This window comes from Falco rusticolus, chromosome 4 (assembly GCF_015220075.1).
Source record: "Falco rusticolus isolate bFalRus1 chromosome 4, bFalRus1.pri, whole genome shotgun sequence".
Classification (NCBI taxonomy): Eukaryota; Metazoa; Chordata; class Aves; order Falconiformes; family Falconidae; genus Falco; species Falco rusticolus.
In genome coordinates, this window is record NC_051190.1 from 103,595,615 (window position 1) to 103,619,716 (window position 24,102).

The 24,102-nt window shown below is 42.6% G+C and overlaps 1 long non-coding RNA gene across 1 annotated transcript; it reads left to right on the plus strand.

The window, feature by feature from the left end:
• The first annotated feature begins 5,791 nt into the window (after positions 1 to 5,791).
• Positions 5,792 to 23,576, plus strand: LOC119147035. The gene is made up of 3 exons (XR_005103934.1): positions 5,792 to 5,972; positions 22,954 to 23,040; positions 23,172 to 23,576. It is a non-coding gene; the product is annotated as an uncharacterized LOC119147035 (long non-coding RNA).
• The last annotated feature ends 526 nt before the right edge of the window (positions 23,577 to 24,102 follow it).

Below are 24,102 nucleotides of genomic sequence, written 5' to 3' on the forward strand. Positions count from 1 at the left end.
GAGAACAGAAGCTTTGGAGGCAGACAGAATTTTTGCTGAGCCCATAAACTGTTGGCCAAAGACAATTCATGTGCCTTGGACTGTCCTAAATATGAGCATGATTTTTAAATCTAGCCTTCTACCCATGCAGGGTGTGTTTCTGGGAGACGCACCAATCCTTTGTTTTCCATTCTGATGAAACAGCCACCAATATCTTGACTTTCAGAATAGGTACACAGCCAAGTCTCATAAATGCAATACAGTTAATTTGCAGTGTCCTGCTGAGAGCTTAGTGACACTGTAACCTGAACCTGTAATGTGACCAAAACTGGCTTCAGGCAGAGGGCATGTCTTTTAAAGCAAATACACAAACAAAAAGGAAAAGCAAAACCAACCCAAAAGCACGTAAAAAAAAATGCATTGGGGAAAAGTGAGAAGATGATGATGATTCCTGATTCTGTTTGAAACAAGACCTTTTGCTAGACTCTAATCTATATTCCACCTTTCCTTTCACTACAACTTGTCAGACAAATTTTGAAACCCAAGACTGAAATTGGTAGTTTAAAAAATTGCTCTCATTATTTTAGAGAATTATAATCTAATCAAGAAATATGTTCTAAATCTGCCTTGTTTTTACTAGCTAAAGGGATTTTTAAAGTAATATATGTTTTGGCAAACTATATGTGCACATGCCTTGTAGCTGAGTAACAACCTAAGAGTTAATTCTTATAGAAAATGTGCATAACGAACTAGAGCTCGTGATTTTCTGTTTTCCTGTTGAATAAAGTATCTGGGAACAACGAATGTGATACATTGCTGCTACTAATGCTGTAGCCTGTCCCTTTGTTTAATTACTGCAATTAATCTTAATCTGTCTTTGTTTGGCAACAGCTAGGTTACGAAGAACCAGCTGAATGCTTTTAATAGAGACTGCTGTTTTGATCACTAAACTCACAGTCTTTTCTTTGACAGATAAAAATATTCAGTATTTTATGGCAATCTGAGTGGATGCTCTATGGTTCTTCCAAATACAATTGTGTATTACTAAGGGAGTGGGAAAAATATTTGCTACAAAAGAATATTTTTGTAAACACAGTAGAAAAATGAAATTCAGTGTCTAGAACATGTTGCCCTGTTCTGTCTCTACAATTGACACAGCTGTGTTTCACATTGTATGAAGCACTCACACAAGCATTTAATTCACTCGTAAATTGAGCTACATGAAGATGATGTAATAATTAGGTCTGAAAAAGATAGAAGGCCTACTTTAGATAATATACTCACTAAAATAGCATATGCTGTCTTCCTTCAATTCTATATATTTTAGTCTGTAAAGCTGTACTTTTGATCAAATGACAGTGAAAAGAATAGAACAGGCAAGATTTGCACAAAATTTTCTGAGACAGACACTCTTCAGTTTTGCAGTACTGCATTTTTGTAGGCATTGCTGTATATTCATAGAGCTGCATGTACAATTTCTTGGTTGTGATTCTAGGAAACACATTGAAGGAGTACCAATCTCATTGAAACAAACTTCTATTTCTCTGCTGAGTGTCAAGGAGTAGAATTTTACCCCACGCAGGCTGAAGAACCATGATCTGCTCTGGCCTCACCTGGGCAAAGATCAGCCAAATGCATCATCTACCCTTGATGAAGTGATGAACAAGACCATGCATAGAGAGGATGTAGTACACTGTCTGGATAGTCATATCTCCAAAGGTAAGCCCCCTATTGCAAGTGGGCCTCCAGCATCTCTGTAAGAAGAAAAGGTTCTTTCCCGCCCCCCCCCCCCCCCCTTTCCAATGCTCGTTCTTGCAAGAGCCCAATTAAGCAAAGTTCTCTGCTGTTTTCAGCTCCTCTGGCCACAAACAAGAGCCAATGTCCCATCTGGCGTAGCAGGTCAAAACCAAGTCTGAACTTCACCTGGGAGAAAACGGGAACCTAATGCAGCATTTTGCAGAGCAGGCATTGCTCGTACTGTGCAGCCAGATCTCCTCAGTGAGCAGGTGAAGACAGCTTCTGCAGATTTCAGAGACAGCCTTGATAGGAAAATACCAGGCGGTGGTGACAAAGGCATCAGGTACTGAAAATGCTGCAGAATAAAGTTGGTCATGGTACATTTGCTGTTTCTGCGTTAAGGATTTTCTAGGGTTTATAGGGACATACCAGTGTTTGTTTGTGCCAGCATTATACAGAAGTGGCTGGTCTGCTCAGACCCTAGGATCTGGACAATTTTCTCTTCAGAGTGACTATATGCCTGACCTCTATTCCAAAAGTATTTTAAACAGTAAGAAAGTAAGAAACCTTCGGGGTCTTTTGACCTTCTACATGTGTGTCTCACTGATGTAAGACAGTTGTGTCTTACACAGTTCTGCCTGCTGTGAGGTGGCTTTTTAATATTTACACTTTATGCTATTTACGCCCACCACAATGCAGCCCAGGTCAAGACCAGTGTTGGGGAAAATTGAAATGGTTGCATGGATTTGTTTGGAAAACATGTCAGTGTCTGTAAAAATAACGTGTTGAGATTTTGTCATGTGTGATTTTGTGTTGGCTGGGTCAGGCAGGTAGGGCTGAAGAAATCCCTCTTTGGACCTATGATCCCAGTTCCTTTAGCAAGGGGTTCTCTGCTCGAAGGCATGCAGTCATGTTGTTCAGACCGTTGCTCAGACTCAGTCTGAATGAGAGCAGATTAGGGAAACAGCATTAATACCCCTCAATTTAATCAGTACAGTCACCCAGCTGCGACTGGGCAGCCACCACTTGCTCCCTGAAGGCCCAGTTCAGCTCTAGGAGTGCATGTGCTCATGTTTTACCAAATAAACTTCAGTCTGTGCAAGATGTCCTCCACAGGGATGCAAGTCTAAATGATGTATATGCACATAAAATGACTCCATGAGTGATCAGTTCAAATCTAAAAATTTAAAAAGTGAGACACAGTGGGTTTGCTCACTTGAGGAAACATGCAGCATCTATTTATTATTATGAACAAACCCCAGCAGATTATAATTACTATCTTCTTGTCTTATTACTGTGGCAATCAGGAACACTGCAGAGGGAAACTGCCTGTGGCAAAAAGAGCTTACAAGCCAAGGGATAGCAATGTGATGGAGGTGTCAAAGTTGTTTCAGCAGAAACTAGTAAGTAAAAGCTTTATTTCTCTTTTGCTATTAGAAAAAAAAAATATCTCAGGATTGAACACAGTATTACATCTGGCCCCAAATGACAGCTTGTTGCAGGTGCCTGCAAAAGATGCAAAGGCACTGAAGAGCTGGATTTTTCATAAAGCTGCTACATATCCCAGTGCTGGCATCTCTCTTACCCACTGGCTCACAAATAGGCGTCTTCCTGGCTTGTTTCTGGTAAGAGCTGGGGGCTCTCAGCTCCCCCTTTCGCTCTGCCATACCTGGTATTGACAGCTAAACAGCCCCTAAACAGCTAAACAAAAATATATTTACATACACAGAGAGAATCCTTATCCCTACGGCAAGGCGCTGAGGGCCTTCGTATTGAAAATAAGCAGCCTGTTTGATCTGATACTGAAGTAGGAACCAACAGAAGGATTCAAAGACCTGACTGAAGGTCTTCCATTGAAACTGTTGCTTCCCAGGAACAGAAAAGCAGAGACAGGCTGTGAGGTTTTGTACTGTTACAAATTTGGGACAAGAGTGTTATTCCTAAGAGAAGTTGACATCAGACATCCAGGTCATCCCAAACAAGTTTTCACACATCCTGTACACTTCTCCACAACATTTCTGATACATTGTGATGCATGCTTTGTAGAAAAACGTATTTTGTGTAAGCTTCAGAAAGCAGTCGTCTCTATGACTGCCCTTTTTCTTCATCTGTCGTTTGTGCTGCCAACTGCAGGCAGCATGCTTATTTAGCATACTGCAGAGAAACGTCCCTTTGTTCGCTTTACAGATTCTTCACCAAGAGCATGTTTGTTATTTGGTGTTACTAAACAGCTGATTTTGCAGGAGCACATTTGAGCTCTGAATTGTTTGCCAGCAGTTTGTAATAAGCCAAGAAAGAGCAACAACATATAATCAAATCCATTATGACTACATTAAGATTACAGTAGAGAAAGGAAATTAAACAAACAAAAGTATTGCAAAAGTACAACTAAGAACAATGAAGATATCCGAGCAATGTTGTAAACACTTATTATTACTTACATAAGAACCACTTGTCTGTTTACTCTCAAGCCTGGGACTGAACAGACTTTCCTTTTAAGGCTGCCCTCAGATAAGGTCAACCTCTGTTAATATGGAATCATCAAATATGAACTTGTTTCTCAGCAGCTGTCTTAATACTGAAGCCATTCCTTAAGCAGCCAAACTCTTCCTTCAGTCCTGACAACTTTTATTGTTGAACAAACAACAGAAATGCAGATAAGATGATAAAATCATAAGGGAATCTATCAACCTTAAGACAAAGAAATATTTAATATAGATAAGTTTACAATTTAAAGGAAAACACCGATTAGCATAGATACATAGTGGAGAACCAGTATGTAAAATGCACTAACCCAGATATGTTTCTCAATGAAAAAAAAACAGGTAATAAATTAGGTGTGGTCTCAGTTCAGGCCTGAAAAGTTACCTTTCTTCTTGATGTGGAGAGGGAACGGAAGGCAGAGAAAGTAAATAAATACAGACAAGCTTCACAGAAGGCGAATGGGAATAGTTTTGTAAGTTAGTCAAATCTGTTTCCCAGTTCTCCTGTATTTGACATTTCCTGTGGGAGAGGGGTTGGAGACGGCTGACAACCCCAGCCGTCTGTGCTGCACACCACGCTCCTGGCTGGCCCACGCTCTGGCAGCAGCTTGATCTTACTGAAGTGCAAACATGAAGGGCAGTTGCAGTGATATGCAAGCTCCGACCCGCCAGAGAAGCATCCCGGTTACTAAAAAGCACGTTTTTAAGGAAATTGTCTCATGCAATGATTGTTATAAAATGTCTGTCTTTCTCTTCCAGCCTCTTTTAATTAAAATTTTAATAGTAGATTTCAGATTACTACACCATAAAGTTAATTGGGACTTTGTTCAACCAGCTACTATGCCATTAAGATCAGTGGTTTTCCTGGGATTGAATTTGTCTAGAAAAGAATTATTCACTGTGTTCTCAGAAGGAAGGATTGTATTTCAGTATTTTGCTAGAGAAGGCTGCTGAGGCAGAAAGATAACAGAGAGAGAGGAAGAGAGAATACATAGCATGCTGTGCAAATGATACAGTCTTCCTTTCTTCTCTGCATAATTCAGTTCTCACCAGATTTTAACAGGCAGGCTGCACTCAGATTGCCTTTCAGAAGCCGATGATTGGAAATGCCATCTCTCATGTATTTCCCTGCCACGGCTTCAAACATGGCAAATGATTCCCTCAGAACGGGGGCTCTGAATGGCTGCAAATCATTACTGTTCCTCCAGGTTTCCCCTCTGATCATTTTGCCATTTAGGGTTAAAGGAAACTGGTAAGCATCATAGTGTTTAAACAGTAACTAGCTGCTGAAGGTACAGGTTAATTAAGCTTATTGAGACTGGAGACACCAGCTCTTTTTGTCAGCACGTTTACACTGAGGTAAAGCTGGTGGGAAGCCGTCACCAATCTGTCCCACTAGGGCAGACCCAGTCATACTGGGGGCATTTCTATCTGCGCTCTGCGGGGATTTCTGCTCTTACGTACCCAGGCAGTAAAAATTACTTGGAGGGGAATTCTGTTCCTCTTAGGCACAGCCCTGTTGATTACAGCCAGCATTACCACTGCCTTCTGGGAATTAAGTCAGTGCCTTTGCAAATTAAATCATGGGGAGGGTTGCTGGTTTTGTAACAGTTTTCAAGATCTGAAATGTGTTTCAGGCTTCATAGAAAGAAAACCACTGAGCCTTTCTTCATACACAGAGAATGGTGTGCCCGTGACCTTTTTTTCAGTGCAGAAGCTGAGGAGCTCAGCTAAGAACACAGACACAAATTGCCTGGGAGAGGAGCTCTGAAGGTAAGCTCTGCAAGGGGGAGGGAAGGTGGTCATAGGTCTCACGGGTCAGCAGTTGTCCCTAAAGGGAGACATAGGATTTTTTGGGTACCTGCAACCCAAAGCCCTGCCTGGCTACACAAAATTTGTAGCCTGCATAAGCCCAACACAGCAGCACAGTGAGTGTCCTGTGTACTCCTGAGCCATATTTCAAGTGCAGGTCTGAGCTGTAATCACCCCTTATGAAGTACCTGGGTGCAAGTCCTCCGTGCTGTGCAGAGATACAGGGACAGGAGGCATAAAGCCCAGGACTGCGCCAGCCCCTACCTCTGTGTTACCAGGACATGAGCAGCAGCCTAAGCTGTCATCACCTATCCCGTGCTTGTGGGAAGCACTGGGTGCCTGATGTCTGGTAGGGTGCCTCTAGAGAGACCCAGCATTACAGGCTGCGGAAGCACATGGATGAGCTAAAGAAATTATGACATATGGGCAATGGAGATTATAGGGCTTCTGCTCATGCACCAGCCCATATTGCTGTGCTCTGTGACTCCTTTACTGTGCATTCAGGTAATATTGTATTCTTGAGGATGTATAAATTCGGTTAGAAATGGAGAGATAAAGTCTGACATACAGCATCAGGTTCCTGAGGCATCTGCACCAGTACCCTGCTCTAGGACCAGCTGCTCTGAAAAAAAAAAGCTCACAAAGCTCAGTAAGTGGCATGTAAGGGAATAAAATCCTTCCTATCTCCCCTCTCATAGAGACTCTGCTCTGCTTGAAGCTTGGCTGCGTTTAGAGACTATTCAGATTTTTTTTTTTCAGGGGAAGAGTTTTTGTGTAGCATTTAAAAGAGCAACTAATTAAACATTTTTATGACGTAAATTAACTTTTGCTTGTGTATGTTTGTATATTTTGTTGTGAAAATAAACATAAGCATCCTCCCACAGGTATTTACCTAGACATAGACCTATACACACACTATATATGTGCATATATATATAACATTCTCAGTTTTTCCCATAACTTACCATGGAAATCTTTATCTATCCCTGTCTTGGTATGCCCTTTCTTCCCCTCTCTCATATCGCTTCAATAAAAAGTTAAAATCTGAAGGAAGATAATAATGCTGTACAAACATCTGAAATGTGAAAAGCAAGAGAAAACCAGTTTTGCTTACCCAAAACTGTGAGGGTTGAAAGGAAGGCCTCATCAGCTTTGTGTAAAGAAGCAGAGATTCGGGTCAGGTATAAACCTTCCTCAGTGCTAAAGCAGATCAGGTTGTGGAATAAACTGCCTGAAAAGATCACTGAGTCACATCAAAGGAGGGATTGTGGAGCTGGAGGCTGTGGAAATTGCAGTGCCATTAGGATGCAGCTAAAGAGCCTCAGTGAGGCTGGGTCAGCCATCTGACCCCGCCACCTCCACTTTGGGGTCAGTTTTTATTTCATGCACAATTTAATGTGACTTCTTCCTTATCTGCATGTAACTAAACCTTGCTGTGCAGCTCCTGGTGTCCTTAGTGTAAAGTCTCAGGTTAGCGGTAAGCTTATCTAGCCTCCAGCAGACAGGGAGAGGAATGCCTCTGCCCTGGCTCCCTGGGCTGCACACTACCGGTCCCTCCCCATCACCCAGGAGCTAAGAAGCGGCAGGATGGCTCCCTCATGAGCAGGGGTGGTAGCAGGGGACAAGGGGGGAGTAACAGATGCTTTCTACAGCTGCAGCAGGTGAGACATGAGACCAGCACAGTGGTCACATGGAGCTGTGCCCTGTACCACTGCTGTCCATGTTGACCATCAGCTAATGAGCTGGAGAGAGCAAATAGCAGAGACGGGCAGAAAACAGGTGGCTTGGCATGGCTGTAAGCGTCCCAAGCACAAACACTGGTCGGTCACTGCTGTTTCTTGATGTCAGATTCACCACTTTACCAGGTGCCAGCAGCCAACGCCAGTGGGAGGAGGTGGTCAGACCCACACTGGGTCAGGGAGCAGCCACTGCAGTGCGGTCTGCGTGCAAACAGCTGGTACTATCAGCTGCATGTGTTTATGCAGAGAGATACCTGTGTACCTGTGTTCCTTTCTTACTCTAACTTCCTTCAAATGGCTTTTTTTGCTGCATCTTTCTCACTTCCATGACAGTCCTGCATTCCCAGTGACGCTGGCAGGTGCTTATCACTGGGAGCAAGGGACAAAAGGTCTTCAGCCATGGTAACAGTATACAGTCATCCTACCCAAGCTATAGTATGATATCTTTTAATTGACTGGCCTTTTTGCAAGCATACACACATCACATTTCCACTGACTTCACTGAAGCTTCATGCCCCCCTCCAATATCGGCACTGCACAAGACCTAGGGCGCAATTCAGGCACCACAACAGACTGCTACAGCACACAGAAAATCTACACAGCATCTTGGAAGAGGAAGAAAAACCAAAACCACACTGAGTTTATCTGTCATGGGAATGCACAAAGCCAACATCTCCTTCTAGGTCCTTCTAGGACCCAAGCTAGGAAATACACTCTAACCAGTTAGAGCCAGGCACTGGGCAGGCTGGGAGGAGAGGGCTGTGTCTGGGTGCAGCTGTTGTCACCCCACCACAAGCTGGAACTGGGCACTCCATCGTGGCTGCCCCAGTGACACTGTTCCATCCCCAGTGCCAGGGAGTGCAGCTGGTGCCCATCCCGGGCAGGCTTTGAAAGCACGGGCAGGGAAGGGCGGGGGGGGGGGGCTGTTTGCAGGCACCCCGTCCTCAGGGCTTCTGGCCCTCGTGCCTTGTGGCAGGATAGATGCAACATCTTTACCTCTCTCTGCTACGTGCCTGAGCTCCTCCACAGGGATTTGTGTGTGGATAGTGAAATCTGTATTTCTTCTCATGAATTACAGAGAAAATCTTGAACTGCTATCAGCTGGTCATCTTACCAAAGGTAACCAAAGTTGTGTGAGGGAATTATATGAAAGAAAGAGTTAATAACAAAGGCACGGGAGAATGGACTACTTAAAACTTGTAAATAACTAATTGTTTTAAGATGTGTCAATAAAGTTTTTCCAAACTATTGTCCAATATACTACGAACAGTTTAAGACAGAAGGTCTTGGAAGACTCCCCTGGTTTTTATCTCAAGTGTTTTACTACAGTGACAGACAGAAGGACAAGCCTTGCAGATTGAGTACGTCTGAAATGGAGGTTTGTAATGAAGACGGTGCCTTCCTAATCTGAGTCTCAGGTTGCTTCAAGCTTCTTTGGGAAAGCTACCAATGTATACATAGTCAATAAAGATGGAGTAGAAGGTGGTAATCTGCAGTTTATCATTATCGTATGATATGTAGTCAATAAAGATGGAGTAGAAGGTGGTAACCTGCAGTTTATCATTATCGTATGATATGTGCGTGCGTTGCTGGGTGCTGTCCTTCCGCTTAGGGATGTGTTGGTATTACTCCTAGGCTGGCCATTCAGCAACTCTAATCCTGGAGAGATTTCCCCGTTTGGCTTGCATTGTATTTGCATGAGCTTTCATCATTTTATCAAAAGAAAAGAAATTGCTGATAAGAATATTATTTGAAAGGAGGTTCCAAACATTTTTCCGAGAAGTAGGCTGCGCTAAAAACAAATGCCTATCTATGTACATGCATAGCATGAGGGTTATCACCTCAGGAAAGTAGTATATAATGCAGTTAAGTGTGTGTAGCGCTGTTCCACACCTCTATGTGCCACTGTGGGAATTAGCTTCCTTTCCCCTATAAACTCCTCACTGTGCTGGCAAGAAAGGATCTGGAAGGCAGCTGCAGGCACTAAATGAGTTGCACAACAGCCATTGCCCACACTCCACTGGGCTGCAGAGACTTTCTATTTTCATATTTTCAGCTTTTCACTCCGGTAAACACATTAAAACCCAAAGACGATTGACTTGCCATAGACAATCACAACCTCACTTGGGCATAGTTGTGTGCCTTTCCTATTTACCCTACCTTGTCTTAGGGGGAATATCTCTCGCCAGTGGAGAGCAGGACCGAGTCTGTCATTAATATTCTTTAGTAGAATCATGTGCTGTTCTCCTGCTAAAGAAAACCCGAAGTCACACAATCACCCAGAAAACAAAAAGAAAACATAATTTATGGATCTCTTGTCAGGCTGTACTAATTATAGGCTGTTGCCTTCTGCTCAGACTCAGAAAGAGTAGTGAGCATAAATATTCAAGTGAAACAAGCGTGCAATGTCATGTATGCTTTTGTGGTTAAAAGGTTACTTTTAAAAGCTGAAGTAAGCATATGTTCTGTCTGTGAATATGAAGCAGAGCAGTACATCATAATTCCAGCTGAGAATCCAACCAAGAACCCCCAGTCAGGTGTTACCTGAATGAAACACCTTCTATATTATGCTTGAGATCACTTTCAGCACCTGTAGCTACAGATCTGTGCCTGCCAAGTTTCCCTTTGCTTGAGGAGTAATTGAATTGTTCCCACCTTCCTGGAGATAGACTTGCAGGTCCAATAAATTACAGGGACCAGCAGGTAATTAGAGAGATAAATGCTGTCATTTACAATTGAATCCATTTAACCTACAATCTTACACTTAAAGCTGACTGGGCATTAGAAAGGGGGATGTGGACTCACGGGCTGTTTAGAAGCACCGGGTCCATGGTGCCTGACTAGGTCTGAAGTGACATAACTTATTTTCCCTTCTATTTCTTACTGTCATGCTTTGTATCAGCCCCTTGCATGTCTCCCATTTTAATTTGGCAGTGACTGAATCACTCTTCTTATCCCCTGCTAGATAGTTCATCTGTGTCTTCCATTCTCTAGCCAAAACCTTTTCTTTTTTCCTCCCTGTAATTTGAAAAACGTCTCATCTCGTGTTTTTCTGCTCTAGAAGATGAGTTTGGTTAGGAAGTCACAGGTCCCGAAGCTTGAATACACATACAAGTACATTCGCACTAAAGGTTAGACATTCACGTCATCCAGTTTTCTAGCCTGGGGTGCTGGATAGCCAATATGTGCAATAGCTAAACAGCAGCCTTATTTTTTGTAAAGGTTACATTGCTTTTAGCTTATCTATATGATGTTGGACATAGCGTTACTGGCATTTCATGACATCAGGGTTACCTTTATTCTGACAACAGTACAGAAATACCCATAAGCTACAACATGATTTAAGCTCTTTATGATGGTTATGCTTAAGGCAGCCCTGTAGAAAAATGGAGATTTAACTTCAGTCAAAAGAGTAAACTTTTTTCAGGTCTGTGGCATAAATCTGAGCTCTCTGCCCATTCCTTTCTACCTCTTCCCAGTCATTTAGCTCAGTCTGAAAAAATGCCAGGCTACTTTCAATATGAGATAACCATAAGCTTTTTATGTCATATTTTAGGAATTTTTTTTTGTTGAACTGAGAGAAAGCAACATAGAAGGTAGAACACTTCTTCAGTTGTAAACTAGAGGAGGAAAAAGTTTCTCCCTGTGTGAAAACACATCTTTCTTAAACCCATCCAATGGGTAAGAAGAACACCCCCCACCCCCCACCCCACTCCCTGAGAAAAAAAAACAACCCACCAAAAACCCACAACCCCAAACAAAAGAATGAAAAGAGCCAGAAAGCAGGTGAGATTCTGTCTCTTATCTGTGTCTCTGGGAACAACAACCAAAAAAGAAGATTTTTTTTTTTTTTTTTACTTAAAATAATATCTAGTTCAGTAAAAAATTTGAATGTTGGATCAGTTATCAACACACTGATTCAGGCCTACTCTTTGAACCACATCTGGAGGGCAGTTGAAGGCCTGTTAAATCTGATGAGTTGAACATTTCTACACGCTAACTTCTAAACTAAGCTGCTTTTATCCATGCACCAGTGACAGCTTCAGATTACACAAGCAGGACACTGCAATCTATAGGGTTCAGAAAAGGCTTGGTGTTTCAAGGCTTTCAGCCCCTTTCTTCCTGCTTCACAGATTATGGGTCATTTGAGAACCAAGGAGATCTGTGGAGGTGAAGCAGAGAAATTTGGCATTAATGTGTCACTGCACATGAGAGAACAGTTGTTTGTTTCGATGTCGTACAAAAAACCAGTGCAGATGACAAGAGTATTTCCTCCCCGGAATTCACCAAGGCTTTTGGCAAGAAACATACAGAAAAGGACAGACTGTTGGACAAGATGAAACGTAGTAGTCAAAGAAACCACAGCTTTGACTGAGTTGTCAGAAGTGAGATGCTGACGTGGTTTTATTTGATATGAAATGGACTGAAAAATAAGCATTTGCCTACTGAAAGTGAGGCTGAGGAACAGCACCTAAAATTGTTTGAAGATGGGACTACAAGAAGATTTGCATATTATTACGGTCAGGTCAGGTAGCTGGACTCACAACACAATGCTAGGAAGCGTTAATCGGTGCAGCAGTAGAGGTTCTCCTGTGGGGTTCCTGGTGGACAAGCAGCTGAACATGAGTCAGTGTTGTGCTCAAGGCAAATAGGATCTTGGGCTGTGTCTGCAGGGACATTACTAGCAGAGATAGAAATGTGATTATCCCACTCTATTTCATGCTTCTCAGGCTGCTCCTGGAGTCCTGTGTCCAGTTCTGGTCCCTCCAGTTCAAGACAGACATGGACAACTGGAGAGGGTCCAAAGGACCCTACAGAAGAGAAGGCTGAGGGGGGACCTCATCACCATCATAATATTCCAGTACTTGAAGGGTGGCTACAAAGAGAACACAGGTTCCCTCTTCACAAGGAGCCACGTGGAGAAGACAAGGGGCAACGGGTACGAGTTGCACTGGGAGAGGTTTCATCTCAACATATGATTTTTTTTTTTTTTTTTTTCACAGTAAGAACAATTATTCACTGTACCAACCTCCTCAGAACGTGGTAGAGTCATCATCGCTGGAGGTTTCAAAATGTGATTGGACAGGGTGCTAGATAATCTCATCTAGGGTCCCTTTCCCATGAAAGGTTGGACCAGATGAACTTCTGAAGTCCCTTCCAACCTGGGTGATTCTATGATTCTAATTTAGAATAATATTTCTATGCAAGGATATTTATTGTGAAGAAGAGCATTTCAATACCTAAGGAAGTTTATTTTGCTGTAGAACTGGAGGAGGGAGGGTTAACATGAAGAAATTCCACAGTCACAGCTGGAAATAGAAAAGGGAAAGGTTTAGGTTAGACATCAAGAGAAGTACCAAACCTGGTATACGACACTGATGTGTTAAATAGTTCCTTAGAAAATGTAGAAACAGATGTTGCAAAGAAACGTAAGGAGAGAAACGCCTCAGGAGTTAATACCACTGAATATATCTGTCTGGTTGTGCCTGTTTGGGTACAAAGAGAGAAGACACAAGTGGTTCTTTGCACCCCTTGTCCTACTGTCCTGGTACCAACATGGTAAGAGGGATTCAGCCATCTTGCCATACTGTGTGACAGGTTAACCAGGGACACCCTTATGTTCATGAAGCTATCACTTAATATCACTGGGAGGTGCCTCCACTGCTGTTAGGAAACAGCTTGCTTTACATTTCAACTCTATCTATGAAGATGTTGCTTGGACATTAAATAGAAATATGGTACCTTTGTAAAAAAAAAAAAAAAAAAACTAGCTCATTGGTTTTGGCAATTTTGTGTTGGCAGAATAGCATAAGGAACGTATTGCCGGAAAAGGGAAGAAAAGAGCTCATGAACCCTCAAGGGATAAGTGAAAAATATTCTCCCTCTTGGTGAATAAACAATGGTTTATTCCTTGACAAGGAACATACGTTCATTTTCTTTTCTCTATATTTTTCCTGTTGAGTGAGTGGGCAGGCTGTGATAAGGGGTATCTGATTTGACATTACACGTATTTATGACCTACAAAGCTTTATGTAGACCAAAAAAGGGGGGTGGGAGTGGGTGCAGGAAAGAGAGACAGACAGAGATGGCTTAACAGTTGAATGTAGACCTAAGAGCCAAGAAATCTCCAGGACTAATTGTACTGCTACTCCCAATTTATGGGGTGGCCTTGGACACTGTTAAAACTTAGCAAGTGTTTTGAGTTTGAGAGCTATGTGTTAGTATTAAGATGGCATAACGAGGCTTTAGTTAGGGGGAAAATAGCTAGTTTCTCTGCTGAGACAGAGTAACTATGTAGATGTGAATATACAAATACACTACCAAAGCTGAAAAGAACCCTATTGAAGCCCTCTGACAATGAAATCTTGAGAATGGGGCCATAAAAACAGTTTCAGTAAGTAAGTATTTCACTAGAGATTGTATATGTTTTTGTATGTGCCATTGTTGCCATCAAAGGTGAATATACTTTGATTCATTTTAATTTATAATTCTGACTGAAAAGATTGTTTTCATTCCAGTGCAATTCATATAAACCAATACATTCTCAAGACAGGGGTGGAAACTTGGCAGTATTTCCTTTCCACACGAGTGCTAAGCCAGCTTTGACATTTTATACATTTTTAATTAAATCACCATGATCTTTGCAGGCTAGTGTTTGGTCTGACAGGTTTTTAAAGCTTGAAATTAAAAGGTAAATTATTTTAACAAATGTGCACAAAGATTAAAAAATTAATCCCTTCAGTGTTGAGACTGCATTGTCTGTTATCTTTGTTTTAGGTAAAACAGATGTTTCATATTGCAAATGATGCATGAATAGGACTTCCCCAATGTGATGCAAATGGATTGTTGAAACCGGCATTGTACAGACTAAAAGAGCTTGATGCTACTAGAAACTTCCTGGACAAACATCAGTAATGAACATGTTATTTGGTTACGTTTCACCACCTTCTAAAAAGCAAAGCACGCTCAGAAAGAAATCACTAGAGAGAAAGTAGTCCATTCAGTGACTGATTGTTTCAAGAGAATAACTAGCCTAATAGTCAGCTCCTGTCCTGCTGCTAATTCCAGTCATCACCTCTGGCAAGGGCATTCACTCAACCTCTCTGGGCCAGCCACTGTAATATGAGGGTACAGTCTCCCACGGTTTATCATCTGTCTCATGTATTCAAACCATCCATGTCTGGGGCAGGTATTTTTCCAGCAGCTGGCACAACCGATGCACACTGCTGTAATCCAGAAATCAGTAGCATCTGAGGAGCAATATCTCCCTGAGTTAGAAAGATCTTCCACATGCACTGGATTGTGTGGAATAGACCTGTAAGCTCTTAAACAAAAACCATTGGTTCGTTTGAGCAGACTGTTTCACCTCACTGTGTCCATGACAATGTATTTCCTTGAAGTACATCATTACCAGTGTAAGCAATTGAGAATCAGTCTAAATTAGCCTCCGTGTTCCCAGTTTAGAAGAGGACTTGATGAACTTTCAGTCTGTTCCTACAACCGTCAATATTTGTGTTTCAGTGACTAGAATGAATACATTCCTAGCTGGTAGTGTACTGACAGATTTACATACTGTTTTCAGCGACTGATTCTTCCCAGCTTTTCCTCCTTTAGAGGAGGAAAATTCAGATTTATGTCAACAAACCCGTATGCAAGAAGGGCTCTTGTCCTTAATCATTGTATTAAAAGTGCACAACTGCCTTGCTTTAAAATGGGAGCACTCCAGCCACAGCGTCACCAGCTTCTCTTTTGTGTGTGTGTGTGTGTGGTTTTCTTTCATTGAGTATTACAGATCACAGAATGTATGGTGTCAGTTTTGCAAATAATTAATGAGTTATTGGGTATTTGGGCCTGGTGACCTCAGTATGAAATGCTGGGGAGAGCAACTGCAACAGGGTTCAGCTGTAGGACAGGAAAAACGCTCATGATAAATAAGTTCCCTCAGCTTTGCTTGTCCTTTTAGTTGCTCACCAAACAATTCTGATCAAAAGGTTAATTTTCCTGTCTTTATTGACCTATCCCACATGTACCCTGACACAGTCAAGATTTGCCTCTCGCTGTGTAAGTCTTAGAATTGATCACCAATTCCCCTCCTGGAATCCTTTCCCTCTTCCCTATTCAAGATTACAGATTGCCAAAGAACACAAAAACCTCTGGCCTTCGCATGAGTTCCCACAGACTTGCTGAATTTCAACCCTGTCTGCTGTGCGGCTGGAGTCAGAGCACATAGGCAGAAAGGCCCAAGATGGACCCTACCAGGAAGAATTTAAAAGGCCTTGGCAAAGCAAGGTGACATCCAGGATCACCAGTTGGGAAGGACAGAGAAGGCTTGTGCAGGACTGAGAAAGGAGCACGACAGAGCAGGTGGAAGAAGGTGGTGAAATTATAAGAACAAACAGAAGGTTGAAAGCCATAGAGGTTTGCCTGTTTTAGGTAGTTCAACATTACACATCCTGTTCCCTCCATGAGCTCGTCAGGGTACCCAGTTCCGTCTTTTTATGCCACACTGGGCACACTTACTGGTGCATATGTTTCAGGAGCTCACCAAAAATGGAGACCATGACAGGAGTTTGCTCCTTGCCTATAGGCAAGTCTGGTCTCAAGAGGGCTATTTGGCTGTTGTAGCGAGTGAGGCAGGCAAAACACCATAAAAATGAAACGCTGAGTATTCTATGGTGTGGAATCATACCCATTTTCACAACATCTAGAATTATCCCCTGACTTTCCAGGGCCCTTACCTAAAATGCTCCGTGAGTCTGTGAGCAACTAACAGTCAGTGCTTTTCTGGAGTGGGAAGAGAATGTACATTTTTGGCATCTGTTTGTTGTGGCTTCTGGGACTTTTCCTGCTTTTAAAACATGCTCTGGCGATGCCTCATGCTGAGTCTGCCTTTGGGCCGCACCACTGCACCAAGGGACCATCAAGCAGAATAAATAACGAGGCAGTGCTGAGAGGCTTTCCTTGATACAATTGCTGTAGGTTGGAAGAGAAGCATATTTTCTTAGCACACAAAAGGCCCCCACGGCTGCTGCTGTAGGAAACTGATCCACTGTTGTTGCTTTCTGTTCTGGGAAAGGATGGAAGAGCCTTTTTGATAGTCTTTGTTTCTGCTGTAGAGGTCTGCCACAGCAGTCAGCATTAGCAAAACCAGACCCGTTCTCATCTGTTCAAATATCGCTATTATTCTGATGCTGATTACTCAGGCAGACTGCAAGGCAGAGCTGTGTGAGGTTTCAAAGCAGGGCGACAATTTTGTACTGAGTGGCAATGGACACAGAAAAAGGAGGCAGGGTACAAGCACTTAAGGGACCTGGAGAAGCTGTGGAGAAAAAGGGTTGTGGCTGAACGACAGCAGTAGCTGAAGGAAGCATTTACTCGCAGCCAGTGTGAGATCCCATCTGAAGTACTGAGTCCAACTGTCATTTTCCCCCACCCCCCCCCCCCCCCCAAAATACAAGAAAGGCACTAGTGATGAGTCCAGTAGAGGGCTTGCAAGATGATCAGAGCAGGAGCACTTGCCCGGTGAGGAGAGGCTGAGAGAGGGGCTTCCTCCAACAGAAGATGTGATGGCTTTGGAGAGACTTAACAGCAGATGTCTGATGCCTATAAGGAGGTCACTGGAAAGATGGAGCTAGGCTGTGATAGTGGGGCATGGCAGCTGGATGATAGACAGTCAGTTTCCAACTAGATATAAAGGAAAAAAACATTCACTGCAAGGACAGTCAGGCAGCAGAATAGGATGCCCAGAGAGGTTGTTCAGTCAATCTCCATCCTGGGAGGCTTTTCAAGACCCAACAAGATAAATCCTCAAGCAGCCTGGTCCGGGTTGAAAGGTGACCTTGCTTTGAGCAAGGGCTTGGACTAGAGACCTGCTGATCCTTCCCACACAAGCTACTCTGTCATCCTCATTACCAGTTGCCCCATCATGCTAGATGTAATGGCAGCTCTGCACAGGTCATCTCAGTCATCACCCAGATTTTGCAGCCACTACACTAATGCCTAACCTCAACAGGCAACTTATTCAAGCCTCCAGTCTCTAGGATCCTTGCAATATTTTTGTTCTTTTCTTATGAGGCAAACCTTGGAAAGATGACCTCACTGTCTTCAGTAGAGTCACAGCAGTTCAGGGCTGCAGAGAGCTTGAAACAATGGTTTCAACCCAGAAGTCCTCCTTACTTGTGGTATACCAAGCCTGAAACCTCCTGCTCTGAAGGTGTTGGTCCTCTTAAGGGTAGATTGGTGTCAGGTGCTCTACATGGGCTTGGATGGGCCAGCAAGCCAAAGATTGGAGTGCCAGGAGTGGTCTGAGATGGCCTTTTTTTCTCACATTGTGACAGAGGAGATTTCGTTACCTTTTTACCACCCTCTGGCTTGCTCTTATTATACAGATATAATCGTTACCTGCTTTAAACCTCCTAATGTAATACAGAAGTAAATCTAAGCCACAGAGTTAGTGCTATGTATCAGTGTTAAAGAGGGGAAAAAAAACAGCTATCAGTTAGAATTTAAGTACACACGAAGGTAAAGAAATTACAGAAAATACGTCCTGTCAGGTTTAGGACAAGAAGGACTATTTAGAGCCATAGTACAAACAAAAGAAATTTAATAAAAGACTGCGTTTGCAAGGTGAAAACAGGACCGTTCATAAACTGCAACCGGATAAAGATGTCAGTAGATATTCTGTCTGTACTCAGAGAAAAGGAGTGATATGCCTATGCCACCTTAAATGTTTTCCAGTCCATTAGAAAGCAGGGAAGGTGCTACCATTTCTTTAAGATTTTGTTTATAAAGCACCAAACCTGGGTACTTGCATCAAGAGATACAGACAATTACTTCAATCTTCTGGTGATGGTACAGTAAAAAGGAAAAATATGGGTTAATATAGGCAATCACCTTGCTAGCCTGATGCTACCCTTGGCAAAATAATGGAAAAAACTGAAACAAGGTTTAATTAATAAAGACGTAAATAGATATAAATGTGTGAATATAATTTTCATGACAGTCAATATTATGCTATTAAAAAAAAGTCTTGTCAGAACAGCCTGATTTTATTGGGAATACATGTTTGGCTGATACACAGTGTTGTGTAGACATAAAAGATTTCTGTGGTTTAATGTGTTCTGTTTGCTGCCATAGGATAATCTGAGTTTTTAAAAAATGAGCAACTGCATGGCAAGGTTGCAAAAATGAGCAATTAGTGTCATAAAGCTTGGTAAGCTGAATTTAGAACTTGCTAAATGGCAGATTGCAAAGCTGTTGCTAACGTAAAATGTTCTCTGAATGAGTCTGTTTCTAGTGGCCATCCCATGGTGGTGGTATGTACTAAAACCAATGTTGACCAACCAATTCCCTCCTAATCCTGTTGATTAAAACAAATCTGTGAATATCACATATGCTAGTGGAATAGAAATAATGAGGACATGACAACTATATGGAAATTGTGATTGAGCGTATGTAGTCTAATCAAATAAAGCTTTTTAATACGGCTGGGTCACACAAGCATAGACTGTAGGCTATATCTGCAGAGTTGGGGAAGCAGCGATGCTGAGCAGAGTCTCGGGGCTGCCACAGTGCAAACAGAGTCCCACTGTGATGTTCTGGCAATACAAGCAAACCTAATGCCTAGCTACATAAACGTGAGAAAAACAAGTAGGAGCAGGGAAGCAATTTCACTGGAACTGGAATATTGCATGAAATTCTGATGCTGGCATCTTGAACTAGATGTTGGAAAATAAAAAAGGTGCAGAGATTATTTGAAGCCTGAGGAGTCTGAGAAAATGTTTTATTCTGAGAGGACTTAATCTATTTATTGTGAAGTGGCTTTATAGCAGCTGAAGTAGGGAAAAAGAGAAGGTAGGGCACACAGATACCTTAATCTAGTGAGAAGAGTTCAACAAGAAACAAGAACAGGGGGTGAGCAAGCTCAAATGATGGAAGCTAGAAAAAGCTGTAATAGAAGATGCATTTTTTTTTTTTTAACAGTGGTGGTATCAATCTGTCAAAGAAATTACAAGAAGGGATAGAGGTGAATCTGTTTCTAGATCTTCATCTCTGGAAAGAAGGAAATACTTTGAAAAACAGGTTTTAGTAAGCCAGAGGTCACTTGTTGTGGTAGAGGGAAGACTCCTTTAAGCATTAAGTTAATTAAACAGAGAAGAGCTACTCTGTGATTGTCCCTTCTATTACCCCTTACATCTCTTGGACGTGTCCAATGGATGGGCTTATACGGGTAATTTAATGCTTGTGATTATGTTTTTGGTTTAACTGCCTATAGGGTTTAGACCCAGCTGTGAGGCTGGCTGTGTTCTAGCAACACTGGTCATATTCATCCTTTTTGCTGCACGCTGTGTGGTTATCACAGTCCCTTTCTGAAATTAAGAGAGGCACGTGTGTCTGTTCCCAGGGTCTCCTTTGTATAGGGAAAAGCCACCAGGAAAATATCCTGCAAATAGAAATTTGTTTTCTGGAAGCTGAAAGAAACAATTAGGGAAAGAGGTATGAGCCACTGCATTTTCTCCCTGGAAGGATCCCTGTTTGTATTACTGAGACAGGCCTTCTTGCAGCCACGTCCAGCTGACAGGAAAGTTATGTATGTACCAAATAACAACAAACATAAATAAAATGAGCCTTTAGAGCTACACTTACTGTACTTGACTTACCTTTATTGATGCAGCGGGATGCAAACTGCATTTCCAGTAGCAACAGCTGATGAACCTCTAGGCCAGCCAGGAAAGACTGTTTCAGACTGGGGACAGCAAATTTAAACTGTTCCCAGGTGCTCCAAAATAACCTCTCAAGGGGACATATTTACAAGAGGGCAGGCAGAGCCAGCACCACTACAGATGTTACTCAGCTGAAGTGCATTTTTGGAGTGGCACTTCATCTGCCTGAATAAAATGGGGATGGGAGTCATCTACCTAAATGTAGGTCACCTGGGCTGCCTGGTGACTGACCAATAGTGGATAGAGCTCAGCCCACCCTAAAATAGACTTCTAAAATAAGGCAGGGGTGTGCTCCCTGAAAGTGCCTCTTTCTCTCTCTGTATGGGGAGTTTGCTAAGTAGCTTAACTACAGGCTACTGTGCTGCAGATGTCTGCTTTCATTAGCTTTTTGGGGTCTTACAACCAACTCAATTTCTGCCATCTGTCAGTGCTGGGAAAAGGTCCTGATGGGCCACAGTCACACTCATTGTGTGCCATGAAAAGAAGCAGATGTGATTTCATTGTCTTCCACATGCACAAAACGCACGTTCACACTGGCTGATGAGCACTTAGTGCAAGCAGTGCAGGGAGGCAGTCCAGGCTCTGATCATCCAGCCTTTGTTAGCAATCTTTGGACACCACTTGTAAGTGAGTGAAAGTAATTTCTGATTTTTTCCCCTGCTGATTACAAATGAGGATTGATCTAGCATTGATACATAAGGCAACAGGCTCATTCCACTTATTAAGTGAGGGCAAACCAAGAAAGCCAGTTTGAACTTTGCACCAGAGGCACATGGATAATATGGTGGTATGGTTTCGCTGTGCTTCCTGATTATAGACTGCATTGTAAAATTAAGGGAGGGCTGCTACATTGCCAGAACCAAAGTGTCACCAGCCGCATTATCAGATGGCTGAAGGAGGAGCAATGGGCTGGGTCCTATTGCAGCTCAGTGCCAGGAGGTGACAACGGCATTACTGGAAAATTCACACAAAGCTCTGGTACTATCTGTGCTTTGTGAGATGCAGTGCTATTTTTGAAAGCCATAAAACTAGTCAAGTGTCTTGAAAGCATCTCATTTCATTCATTGGGAAAAAATACCCTCTCCATCAGAGATGGACTGTGAAGCGGTATAACAGAAGCCAAGATTAATCCAAGATTCCTGGCATTTGTAGGAGTTGGATAAAATTTTATTTGTATGAGACTATTCCTTTGCAAATTGAAGACTGTAGTTACAATGTGATGGAAAAGGGGAGGGGAATTTGCACTTGACTAACAGAGCATAATCTGATACCAAAGCAAAGCCTGGGACTTGCAGATTTACGCAGTTCAAATGAATGATAAACTGCCTCTTAAAATGACAACAGTGCTTGAAATGGGCTAACAAATGAGTTGCCATGTAAATAATGGCACTGCTGGTGACATCAGAAGCCGTTCTTTGAGAAACTTCAAAGAAAAACAGAACACTAACGAATTTCTACATGAAAGAGGACCTTAGTTTCCTAGTACAGAAGTAACACATGGCCAAAAATATATATTTTTCTCTTTCTAACCTACACCTTCCACCTTCCATAGTGATTCTTGCTTTCACCTCTTGGCTAAAACCAAATTAAGAGTGAGTTGTAAATAGCCTTTTCTGTTGTCACATGCCACATGGACAAGGAGATGCTGAATGAGCACTATGCTTAAAAATGTCCATCTACTGAGACTAGGTACAGAAGATGCATGATAGAAATGACCTAAGCAGACGCATTGTTCCTGTAGTGAAATAAAACCTGCAGCAGTCCTACTAGAGGGAAGTATCCTGTTGGTGGTATCGAATAAAAGGGGATGACTATATATGACAATACAGTATGTCTAACAGAAATGTGAAACAGGCCCCTTTGACCCACACTCTGTAAAGTGAGACCCAGGCAGCAGGCGATGGAGGGTACACACAGGCAAGTCAGCAGTGACGTGCAGGATCTATTCCAGTGGAAGTAGATATTGGACTGGGCCTTGTCACATGCAAGCACAACTGATCAATCAAAATTGCACTGTTGTAAACTGTGGAAATTGCTAATGCCACTCAGTTCCATGGCCTTTACTATTTGAGTTTATTCCCAAATGCATTTGCTAGAGCCAAGATGCTGCTTACATGTCAGTAGGAAAAAAGGTAAGACCTTTTTCCCTGGGAATTGGTTTACTTTTAGTTCAGTGCTAGGTTAACGGTTGGACTTTATGATCTTAAAGGTCTTTTCCAGCCTAAACAATTCTAAGATTCTATGTTCCCAAAGCCCTGCTCTGTGTGATTTGCTCCTCTGCCATTTGCCCTTAGTTTATTCTTCTCTCTTCCCAACTTTTGCAGTGTTATTGCTGTGAGATTCCCACTGTGATCATACCCGATATTATCCTGTCTGGTTTATCTTCCTGACTGCCAGTCACAGGAAATTCTCACATGAAGGAGGATTTGTGAAGAGACCGTCATCTCTGCATGTTGACTCTGACTTGTTCCTGTTTTTCAGTTCCTGCCACAGCTCCTTGCTGCTCAGTCTCAGTTGTCTGCTGAATGTAAGCTGCATCTTCCATCTCCCCCTGCTCCTTGACTGAAGGTACCTTCAAAGCTGTCACTCAGCATATAGCAAGGGAGACAGCTCCATCTTACTACTGTCCTATTACTCTAAAAAGCAATAGCTCTGTGTCTAAAGTTTTCTTCTCTTTTATGTCAATTCTTCTTTTGTAGTTTGAGGTGAGATCCTTGTTTCTCAGCCCACCTTTGGACCCTGGGGCTTGGAGAGAATTAACATTGCTATCACCTTTCCCTCAGCCACCAAAGTCATCTGTGCCTTGATCTGGAAAATGTATGTTCTCTATCCTGGTCAAATGCAGCAAATGCCTTAAGCCTGATGGTAAGTGCGTGTCCATTCCCGTTGAAGTAAGAGCTTGGATGCAGCTGTCCGAGGATTCACCATCCTTCCCCCACATCTCTCTCTTTCCACCATGAGACTCCAGAAAGTGCCAGGTTTTACTGCAGACCCACCCCTAGCCTGTGGTTTCTCTTAGGTCAGCTGGGCTGTCTCTCCTGCTCCTCCGTTTAAACCCCATTTGTTTCACCAAAGCGTTTGTTAGCATGAGTCAAATAAACCATTTTGACACCTTCTTCAGTCTATTTCTCATTGAAGAAACCTCTTTTATCCTTCTAAAAAGTAGAAGCCACAAGTATCCTTTCAGTTCCTAATACTGCGGCCCTCGCTAGCAGCAGCTTCCTCAGAGCCGGTGGCATTTTTCAGTGTGGACGTGAGGGGACAACTGTGCTCCTGGAGATCATATGGCTTGCAGCCAAGGTGTGCAGATTCCCCTCCCAGATCCACTTGCATGCTGAATCATCCATTACAGGGGGCTGGGAGTTAAGTAGCAAGGGGCAAAAACCTTGCTTAGTGAGGTGCTCTGTGAACAAATTTTCCCCTGAAATAAAATGGAGAAAATGCTGAAATGTGAAATGATCCTCGCTGATCCTACAGGGTTTCACAGTGTAGCTGGGCTTTATTTTTAGGTTTCTGTGTCTTTTTTTGGCCATTTATTATTTATCTCACAGCTTGGGAGAGGTCACTCTTGCTCGTCACTCTCCAAACTTTCAGGTAGTCAAAGGCTTCAGAAGCTCATGCCTTTCCCTG